The sequence below is a fragment of the Lipotes vexillifer genome, unplaced genomic scaffold (genome assembly GCF_000442215.2).
Source record: "Lipotes vexillifer unplaced genomic scaffold, Lipotes_vexillifer_v1.1 scaffold618, whole genome shotgun sequence".
NCBI lineage: Eukaryota > Metazoa > Chordata > Mammalia > Artiodactyla > Lipotidae > Lipotes > Lipotes vexillifer.
Genome location: NW_006799025.1, coordinates 3,590,281 through 3,599,816, shown reverse-complemented (window position 1 = coordinate 3,599,816; position 9,536 = coordinate 3,590,281).

Here is a 9,536-nt window from a genome sequence, read left to right as displayed (position 1 = left end):
CTCCATCAAACAATTTAGCCCTTGAATTTCTATAACACTTTTTACTTACTAAGGGCACTTTCACGTGTATTTTCTGATGAGATACCATGTGTTGTATATGGATATTACAACTATCATTAACAGAAAACAACTCAAACTGACTAAACAAGAATAAAACACAAAGTTTCTAAAAATGTTAAGATTTTCCAGTGTGGACTAATCTGGCAGCTTAATGATATCATCAAGGATCCCAATTCTCAGCCCTGCTTTCCACAGTGTCAATCTCATCATAGCTGCTTTCCTCAGAGGACAGCTGCCAAAAACAGAATGAGAGTTATATCCTTCCTCTTACATGTCCAGTTAAAAACAGTCTCTCGCTTAAAAGTTCTTTCAGATGATGAATGAAAAAGTTTCCCAGAAACCCCTCATTGAGACACCTCATTGCCCCAAACTGTATTTCATGTCTATTCCTGAACCAATCACTGGTTGAGGTGTGGGAATGCTCTGATTTGTATTAACTAATCAGAGCTCACTTCTGGACCTGTTGTGGGTGTGTGTGTGGGTGTGTGTGTGTGTGTATGTGTGTGTGTGTGTGTGTGTGTGTGTGTGTGTGTGAGAGAGAGAGAGAGAGAGAGAGAGAGAGAAAGAACGGGGAGGAGAGGTTACGAAAACAAAATCAGAATACTTTCGGCTAGAGAAAGGGATGGATGGATGCCGAGGAGACATTCAACAACATCCACTCCAGCCATTTTCTTGCTTGCTAATATGAGAACGCTGAGGCTGGAATGCCATGCTAGAAATACTGTAGCATAGACTCATAGAACTTTAGAACAGGCAGGACCACAGAAATGTTGAGCTTAATCTTCTTTTTCACAAGTTAGAGGAAACTAAGGTCTCAAGGTCTTAAAAAGTTGAAGGCCTTATCCTAGCTCACACAGGCAGTTAAAATAGAACTAGTAATAAGACTCAAATTATTTAATGGTCAATTATATGTCCTGTCTGTGACATTCCTCTTCAAAAATAAGAATGGTGACCACTCTAGATAAGACAGGAACACTCAGTTGCTGACATCACGTCAGTAAATTAATGACAAAAATATCTATAGTGGTTAATGGGTGATATTATGAATAAGATAAATGATTAGAATAGTAATTATTTTTAAACTAAGTAATTATAAAATGATAAATTCTTTTTTTTGATAAATTCTTTTGTTATTTGATTGTTATCAGTGTACTATTACATTAATTTTCGGGAAAAATTCCTAGAACTCCCTCTTTACTGCAAAGAACTAAGCATATTTCCTAAGAAATGCCGTATCATTAGATCCCATCCAAGTCAAGAATAAGAAGAATGGGCAGAATTTATGACAACCAGAACTTGAACATGCATAAAGGGGAAAAGTATTAAGAATTTTTGTTTTACAATGATCCAAAACATTCTGTTTGTGATTATTTATATTGTTTTCCTATTTTCAAGGCCATTCTAAATTTTTCTGTATTGTAAGAGCCATTAAAACTAATGCAAAGTAAATATGAATCATGAAATCACAGAGGCTTTGACTTTTTAAATGTGTGTATTTTCCTAGTCACAAACAGCAGAAGTACAGACATTATTTCCATGTACAAAATAAAAGTTTATTATAGAGGAAAAACTCATCCTTGCCTGTTTTTCTTTTTTTTGATTTCTGATATAAAGGATCATATGTTGCTTTCCAGACTGTAATACCTCTGTCACCAATAACGACTGAAATTTCCTTAATGAAGCAATAACAAGATTCTAGGAAATAATCATTAAATATTCCAGAAATAAATATGTGAGATGAATAAAATTAGCCATTTCCAAAGAAGAAAGGAGTAAGAACACTATTGTTCTTAAGCCATTAAAACTTATACTAAATTACATTTATCATTATGATTTCCACACAGTGAATGCTTTAATGCACAACTTTGAACTGGGAAATATTTACAGAAAATATTTTATGTGACATGAAACCAGGCATAAAAATTAGGTAACTGTGAAAGAGGGCACCAGTTTCCATTACTTTGGACTTAGCTATCAAATAATAACTTACATCCTGAGCCAGAAGACATTAACATCAATTTTCCCATTATTCATCTTCTGTTTGATATTGCTGTGATGATGAGATGCAAAACATTTAAAAGTACACATTAACCCTCTGGTAAAATACTAATAATGAAAAATCAAAGGTCAGTTGTTCAATGGTACAAGTTAATCTCTACTGTATTTTTTGGAGGAGAAACAAAGAAACATCAACTATAACTTAAAAATGTTTCAGGACAAATCAACTGGTATTATATAATTATATAATATGTAATATAATTTTAATTATATAATTATAATTTCAAGTTATTTCTGTATTCCAAGATAACCCTAAATATGTTTATGCTATTTTGAAATCATTTCCAAAAAATTCCTTGCTTTTGAATTTAGTAGTTATTATAATGTTGATATTTCAATTTATTACACGTTAATGATTATTTAGCAGTTATTACCTCTTGATGTTTCAAGCCCACAGCAGAATTCAGGCAAGAGAAAGACCCATTTACAAGAATAATTCTTAAGATATATACAAAATTATGTATATATTTCCAGCTATTATACACCTTGCTTTTGAAAGCATCTGTGAACTCTTTTTATTATAATCAGCTTTAACATTTGTTCAGTTTTTGCCAACGAAGGTGTTGTGTTTGGAAACCCAAATATACTGAGAAAGTAATGTCTCTGAGCCACTTTTCTCAAAGCTTAGCAATCACTTTATGACTCTCAATTACATACCTAGCAGATCAGTTGTTTTAAGGGTCCCATTCTACAAATTGGGAGCTGAGAACAAAAATAAACCAGCCTTTATTAGTCAGTATTCAGACCTGAAATATCGAAGGATCAACAGTAGCAGCACAGAACCACAATATAAACTTTAGAAAGGTAATGGGGATAATATTTTTGAAATGCCTCCTGGTGCAGTTTTGCCTTCTTGATTTGCTAGTCTCTATCCCATAGCCACTCTGCCATTTCTGGCTCAAGACAAGGGAGAGCAACTTACCACAGCACTGAGAAGCAGCAGCATGTAATGCAATGGAAATAATGTTCAGCAAACCATTGCACTTTTCCCCTCTACATCTACCTTTCCCAGCTCCCACATAACTTGCATCTAAGTCTTAGCAGGCCAAAAATACCCAAGGCTTAGAGAAGGTAGAGTTTCTCTTACTTTTCTTAGATTTATCGTCCAAGTTCTCATCTCATACTACAGCATTAACAAAAGACAGTATTGACTCCCTTCAAGGGAACATCTTCCCAATCATGGTAACACATACATCAAGGTTTTGCTCTTGTCCTTGATATTGTTCACAGTCCTGCCTTTTGCCCTCCAATCCCAATCAACACTTTATAGCACTGTAGTCCAACATCACTATACTTCTCAAAGCTGGGGTTATTGCATATTAAGTAACAAGCCAAAGGCCAGAACAAGGCTAGCCTTCCTACAACGTTCACACAGCTCCCCATCTCCTACAGTCAACTGATCAAAGGAAAACAAGAAGAACTCTGCAGAAAGATGTGCTTATAAGTTTTTCCTAAATACTTGTTCTATAAGAACCAAAATTTACAAAAACATAGATGTGATAAAAAAAATAATTCCAATTTAGAGTACTGAATAGAATACAACTCTCTCATGTGGATATCTGTGTTTGACCATTCCCATATAGGACTTTCTTAAGTTCATGGCTGGACACTTGATTCAAATATACACAAATTTAAAAACTGAATTAAATGTTTCATTGTTTGCTTCAGAAAAAATTGTCTGGGACTTCCCTGGTGGTGCAGTGGTTAAGAATCCGCCTGCCAGTGCAGGGGACATGAGTTCGAGCCCTGGTCCGGGAAGATCCCACATGCCGCGGAGCAACTAAGCCCGTGTGCCACAACTACTGAAGCCCACATGCCTAGAGCCCGTGCTCCACAACAAGAGAAGCCACTGCAATGAGAAGCCCGTGAACCACAATGAAGAGTAGCCCCTGCTCGTCGCAACTAGAGAAAGCCTGCACGCAGCAAGGAAGACCCAACACAGCCTAAATAAATAAATAAACAAAAAAAATTGTCCCAAAGGTAAATTAAAATTTCTGCCTCAAAACAATATACTTGACAAGTAGAGACACTGAAAAAAAAATGCAGAATACACACTATTTTCAAGTGCATACAAAATATTAGTGCATAAATAATCAACAAATTTTTAAAACTGAAATCATACAGAGGATGTTTTCTGAACATAAAGGAATTAAGCTAGAAATCAATAATTAAAAAAATTAGAAAATCCTCCAGTGTTTAGAATTAAGCAATGTACTTCTGAATAACCCTTGGGTCAAAATCAAGATCACAATGAAAATTAGAAAATATTTTAAATCTAATGTGTGAGATGCAGCAAAATTGTGCTTAAGCAGAAATTTACAGGCTTAAATGCATATATTAGAAAAGAAAAAGGGTAAAATTAATGATCTAAGCCCCATGTCAAAGAGCTAGAAAAAGAAAGCAATTGAATCTAAAATAGGATAAAGGAAACAAGATAGACGAGAGCAGAAATAAGTGAAATAAAAATCTTACAAGAGATCACATCAGGAAGGCCAAACGTTGGATCTTTTAAAGATGAATAAAATTGCTAAAAAGAAAAGAGAGAAAGCACAAATGGCCAGCATTAGGAATGAAAAAAAGTTAACCACTTCAGAGCACACAGACATCATAAAGGTCATAATAGGAGATATTATGAAAGCTTTATACCGATAAATGTTAAAAAAAATACGTAATAGACAAAATCCTAAAAACAAACAACAACAACAAAAAACTAAACAAAACATAAAACCTATTTACCAAAACTGATATAATAAGAAATTGAAAATCTGGATATTTCCATACCTGATAAAGAATTTTAAATGATTATTAAAACTTTTTACACAAAGACAATGCCAAGGCCAGAAATGTTCCACCTGTGAATTCTACTAAACTTTTAAGAAAGAAATTACACCAATTTTATGCAGACCCTTCCAGAAAATAATAAAGAACATGATTGCCTTGTCTATACAGATAATTAAAAAGAATATAAAAGTAAAGTTTAGAATTAATAAGTGAATTTAGCGAGGGCACTGGATACAAAACCAGTATGAAAATCAATTTATTTCTATAAATCAATGGCTATAATTAGAAAATAAAAATTTTAAAATAATAATTTATGATAGAATCAAAAGGCTTCTAAACCTAAGAAATGAATGAAACAAAGGTCTCCCCCACAAAAATATAACAGACGTCTCCACCAAAAACAACCCCAAAGTGTGAAACATTGTTTAAAGAAAATAAAGAATACTCAAATAAATTTTAAATATATTAACACTAAGTTATTGGTCTGAAAGACCCAAGATTGTAAAAAATGTGAGTCCTTCCCAAATTAATCTTTAGATTCAATGCAATACCAATAAAAATTCCAGCAGGATTTTTGTTTATCTGACTCTCAAATGTATGTAAATTTAAATGGCCAAGAAGAGCTACAAACCATCTTGAAGAAACAAGTTGGAGAACTACTCTTACTTATTTTACTGGACATCAGGACTTATTAATAAGGTATAATAATTAAGACAGTTTTTATTAGTGTACAAAGAGACAAATATAGACCAATGGAACAGAAAGAATTTCAGAAGCAGACCCACACATTTGGGTTAAATTTGCCTTATGACAAAGGTGGCACTGCCGAGCAGTGGATAAAGACTTCTTAAACGGTGCTGGAAGAATTAGCTCTCCATATGGAAAACAGTGAAACTAGGACCCTTCCTCCTACCGCAAGGAAAAATCAGCTCCAGGTGGACTGCAGATCTAAAGGTGAAAGGTCCTGTGGTCATGATCCTAGAGCGCCAAAGACTACTTAAGAAGAACACCAACAGTGCTAACCATAAAAGAAAAAGTTAATTAGTTAGATTACATGAAAATTTAAAACTTATTTTCAATAAAATATTTTATTAAGTGTGTGAACGAGTAAGCCACCAGGGTAGAGAAAGGAACTGTAGCACATACAGTCGACAAAGGGCTTATACTTCAAATATATAAAGAACTTATACAAGTCATGTGAAAAAGGCAAGAAAATAGAAAAAGGCAAAAGACTGGAATTGACACTTCAAAAGAGAATATTCAAATGCATAATTAATATACTAAAGGGTACTCAACTTCATCAATCATCAAGGAAATGCAAATTAAATCCAAAATATGATGTCATTCTACACACATCAGAATGGGTAAAATTTTTTAAAAGACTAACAATACCAAGTAATATCGAGAATGTAGAACAGCTGGAACTCTAGTAATCTGCTGGTAGAAATGTAAACTGGTACCATTTTGAAACACTGTCTGACAATATCTAGTGAAAGTGAATGAACACATGCACACCCCTTGATACAATTCTACCCCAGGTATATAGGCAACACAAAAAGGTGCCTATGTTTGCAAGAAAACGTGTACAAGAATGTTCATAGTATTTATAGTAGAATATCCACAGTAGCATTAACTGGAATAGCTAAAAACTGGAAACAATTCAAAGTCCCCAAAGTAGTAAAAAGGATAAAAAATTGAATAATTCACTGTCAAGCCATATAATGAAATACAATACAAAATGCAAATAAACAACTTCTACAAAGAACATGAATGATTCCACAAGCATATGTTGAGTGGAAACAGCCAGATCTAAACAGTATTATGCTGGTGGGTAAGTTTTTAAAACATTCAAGACTATTCTGCTGTCAAAAGGCAGAATAGTGTCACAGTTGGAAGGAGGGAGGGAGGATTATTAGTTGTTGACTATGCTGTTATCTCTTGAATAGGGTGGTGTTTATGTGGGTCTGTTCATTTTGTGATTGAGACATACACTTATGATACGAGCATTTTTCTATATGCAGAAGTATATACCTTGTTTGAAGGTTTCTTTTAAAAATGTATTTGCAACCTTTAAATAATTTTTTTAAACTATCTCTTCAACAATTGTTCCAAAACAATCATACAGTCAATACTCTCTCAAAGCCATCATAATTAAAAGAAAAAAATAGTTACATGTTAAATGTTAATTTGGAATGATTATAACAGGTCAACAGTGGAAAAGAAATAAAATCCCAAGTTTATTAAGGTATTGGTAAATGAAACAGCAAACTTACATAATAGAACCCATCCCTGGTTGATTTTGCCCAAAATTCTTTTCTGTATTAACTTGCTGGAAAAAAAATGAATGTGACACTCTCTACGCAGGCAGAGAAACTTATGTATTAAAAAAAAAGAAAAAACCTCTTTTGATTGACTTAGATCATTTCAATGCATTCTTCTTTCACTAGAGGAAGCAGTCGTGAAGGAAAATGTGTGTAAGTAAAAAAATAATGGAGAGGGCTTCCCTGGTGGCGCAGTGGTTGAGAGTCCGCCTGCCGATGCAGGGGACATGGGTTCGTGCCCCGGTCCGGGAAGATCCCACGTGCCGCGGGGCGGCTGGGCCCGTGAGCCATGGCCACTGAGCCTGCGCGTCCGGAGCCTGTGCTCCGCAATGGGAGAGACCACAACAGTGAGAGGCCCGCGTACCGCAAAAAAATAATAATAGTAATAATGGAGAACAGTTGTACATTTAGATAAGGGATTAAACCAATGCAAAATGAAAATGATGTGATTTTATAATTCTGGTATTATATAAAATGTTGTCTCCATTAATTAAAAAAGGCTGTGAAAAAACATGACAAAATATGGGAATTATTGAAAACAAAGTAATTCAAAGATGAGGATTTTTAAGCATTTGCTTTTAAACAGAACTAATTCATTCTTGGTATACAATAACATATGAGATAAGACTTAATTACCCCCTCGGCAAAAATAAACAAGTTCAGACACAACCCTCCTTATCTGCAGACCCATTCGAAGCATTTGGTCTCGGTCCAGAGTTTACTACTTCCAATTCTCTTCATAGTCGGGGTGTACACAACACATGCTTACTCTATTTTCAGGATATTGGTCCTAAGTTGGGCAAGGCACGGATCCTTGGAGTGGGCAACGTTAAGTGGTGAAAATCAAAACAGAACTTGAATTCCTTCAAGCTGACTCATCGCACAGAAATATTTAGGGTAGAAGGAAGAAATATTTTACATGGTGTATCACTTTGGTTTATTTCTGGCATTTGAGGGTTTTTGTTTGGCCGTGTTTTCATTTATTTTTTCTTTCTTCTTCCCTCCCTCCCTCCCTCTCTCCTTCCTCCCTCCCTCCCTCCTTTCCTCCTTTCCTTCCTCTTTGTGTATATAAGGTTTAGAAAGAAAGTTCAGCCTGTTAAGAACGAGTGTCCACTTTCACTTTTTTGGTAGATTTTTCCTGGTGTTTATGTGTATGGCCAAAATATAATCAAGTAATAAGTTTGTTTCTGGTTACCATATTTATAAGAAAGAGGATGAATCCATGTGATTTAGAATAGACTGAGTTTAGGGTTAATTCCTTAAATGATTCTGGCATTTTCAATCTGCTGAATCTATCTTCAAGCCACACTGCATTTCTGAAACTGCATTTTATTACACTAAGACTTGACTTATTGATATGTTTTGGTTGATTGTGGCATAAAATGTACCAATGTCCACATGGTGCTTAACACTGTGAATTATTTTTCCCTTTAAATCTCTTAAACCTTAAATTTGTGTTCAGTGTTCACACTCAGCCATTCCCAGGAAGCCTAGTGAATGTAACGCTAAATTTTCACTGCCTCGTTGTTTTTCTTTCCTTGTTTTATGTCATATAAACTTGTTTTACTAGAACATCTTGAGCAGAAAGTGTACTGTCAGGACACCATTAAAAAGGTGGTGGTGCTGATGGGATATAAACAGGGAGCTGAGAAGAAAGAAACAAGTAGCCTAGGAAATGAGAGGGAAATGTCCAATGACAGTTAAAATTTAAGTGACAACATGAGAGGACTCAGCTAGAATTGCTCTATCCCTGACACTCTAAGCCTAGTGCCTGGTACATAGTAGGTGTTCAGTAGTACAATTTGAACCATTATCATAATTAATGATTCTCAGAGCAAAACATGGTGGGAAGACCAAGACCAAAAGCTAGCTTGACCAATTACCATATGTGTGACTCTGGGCCTCTTCCTTGATCTTACGAGCCCCTGTTTTTCATCAATAAAAGGATGAAAATAACATCCACCAAAAACTTTCACTGTAAAAATCAGAAGAAAAAATTTATGTAAAGCATACAAGTATCAAGAAGTAGTAGGCAATCAGCAAATTGTTAACTGTTATTGTTTTCTCAAACTGACTGTTTATATACACACATAGGTACCTACAATTAGATGTGTGAAAAACGTTGAGGCCAAAACAAACTTTCCAAGAAGAAAAAAGGCATTGAAAGTTGTGTTCTTTTTACTATAAGTTGCTAAATGTCCACTGCTGAACAGGTTTCATATAAATATTTCCTGATTTAAAAATGGCTTTCCAATGGCATGGGAGAAAAAGTAATGAGTATGGCTGCCAATTTTCACATCCAGACACTATGGAATG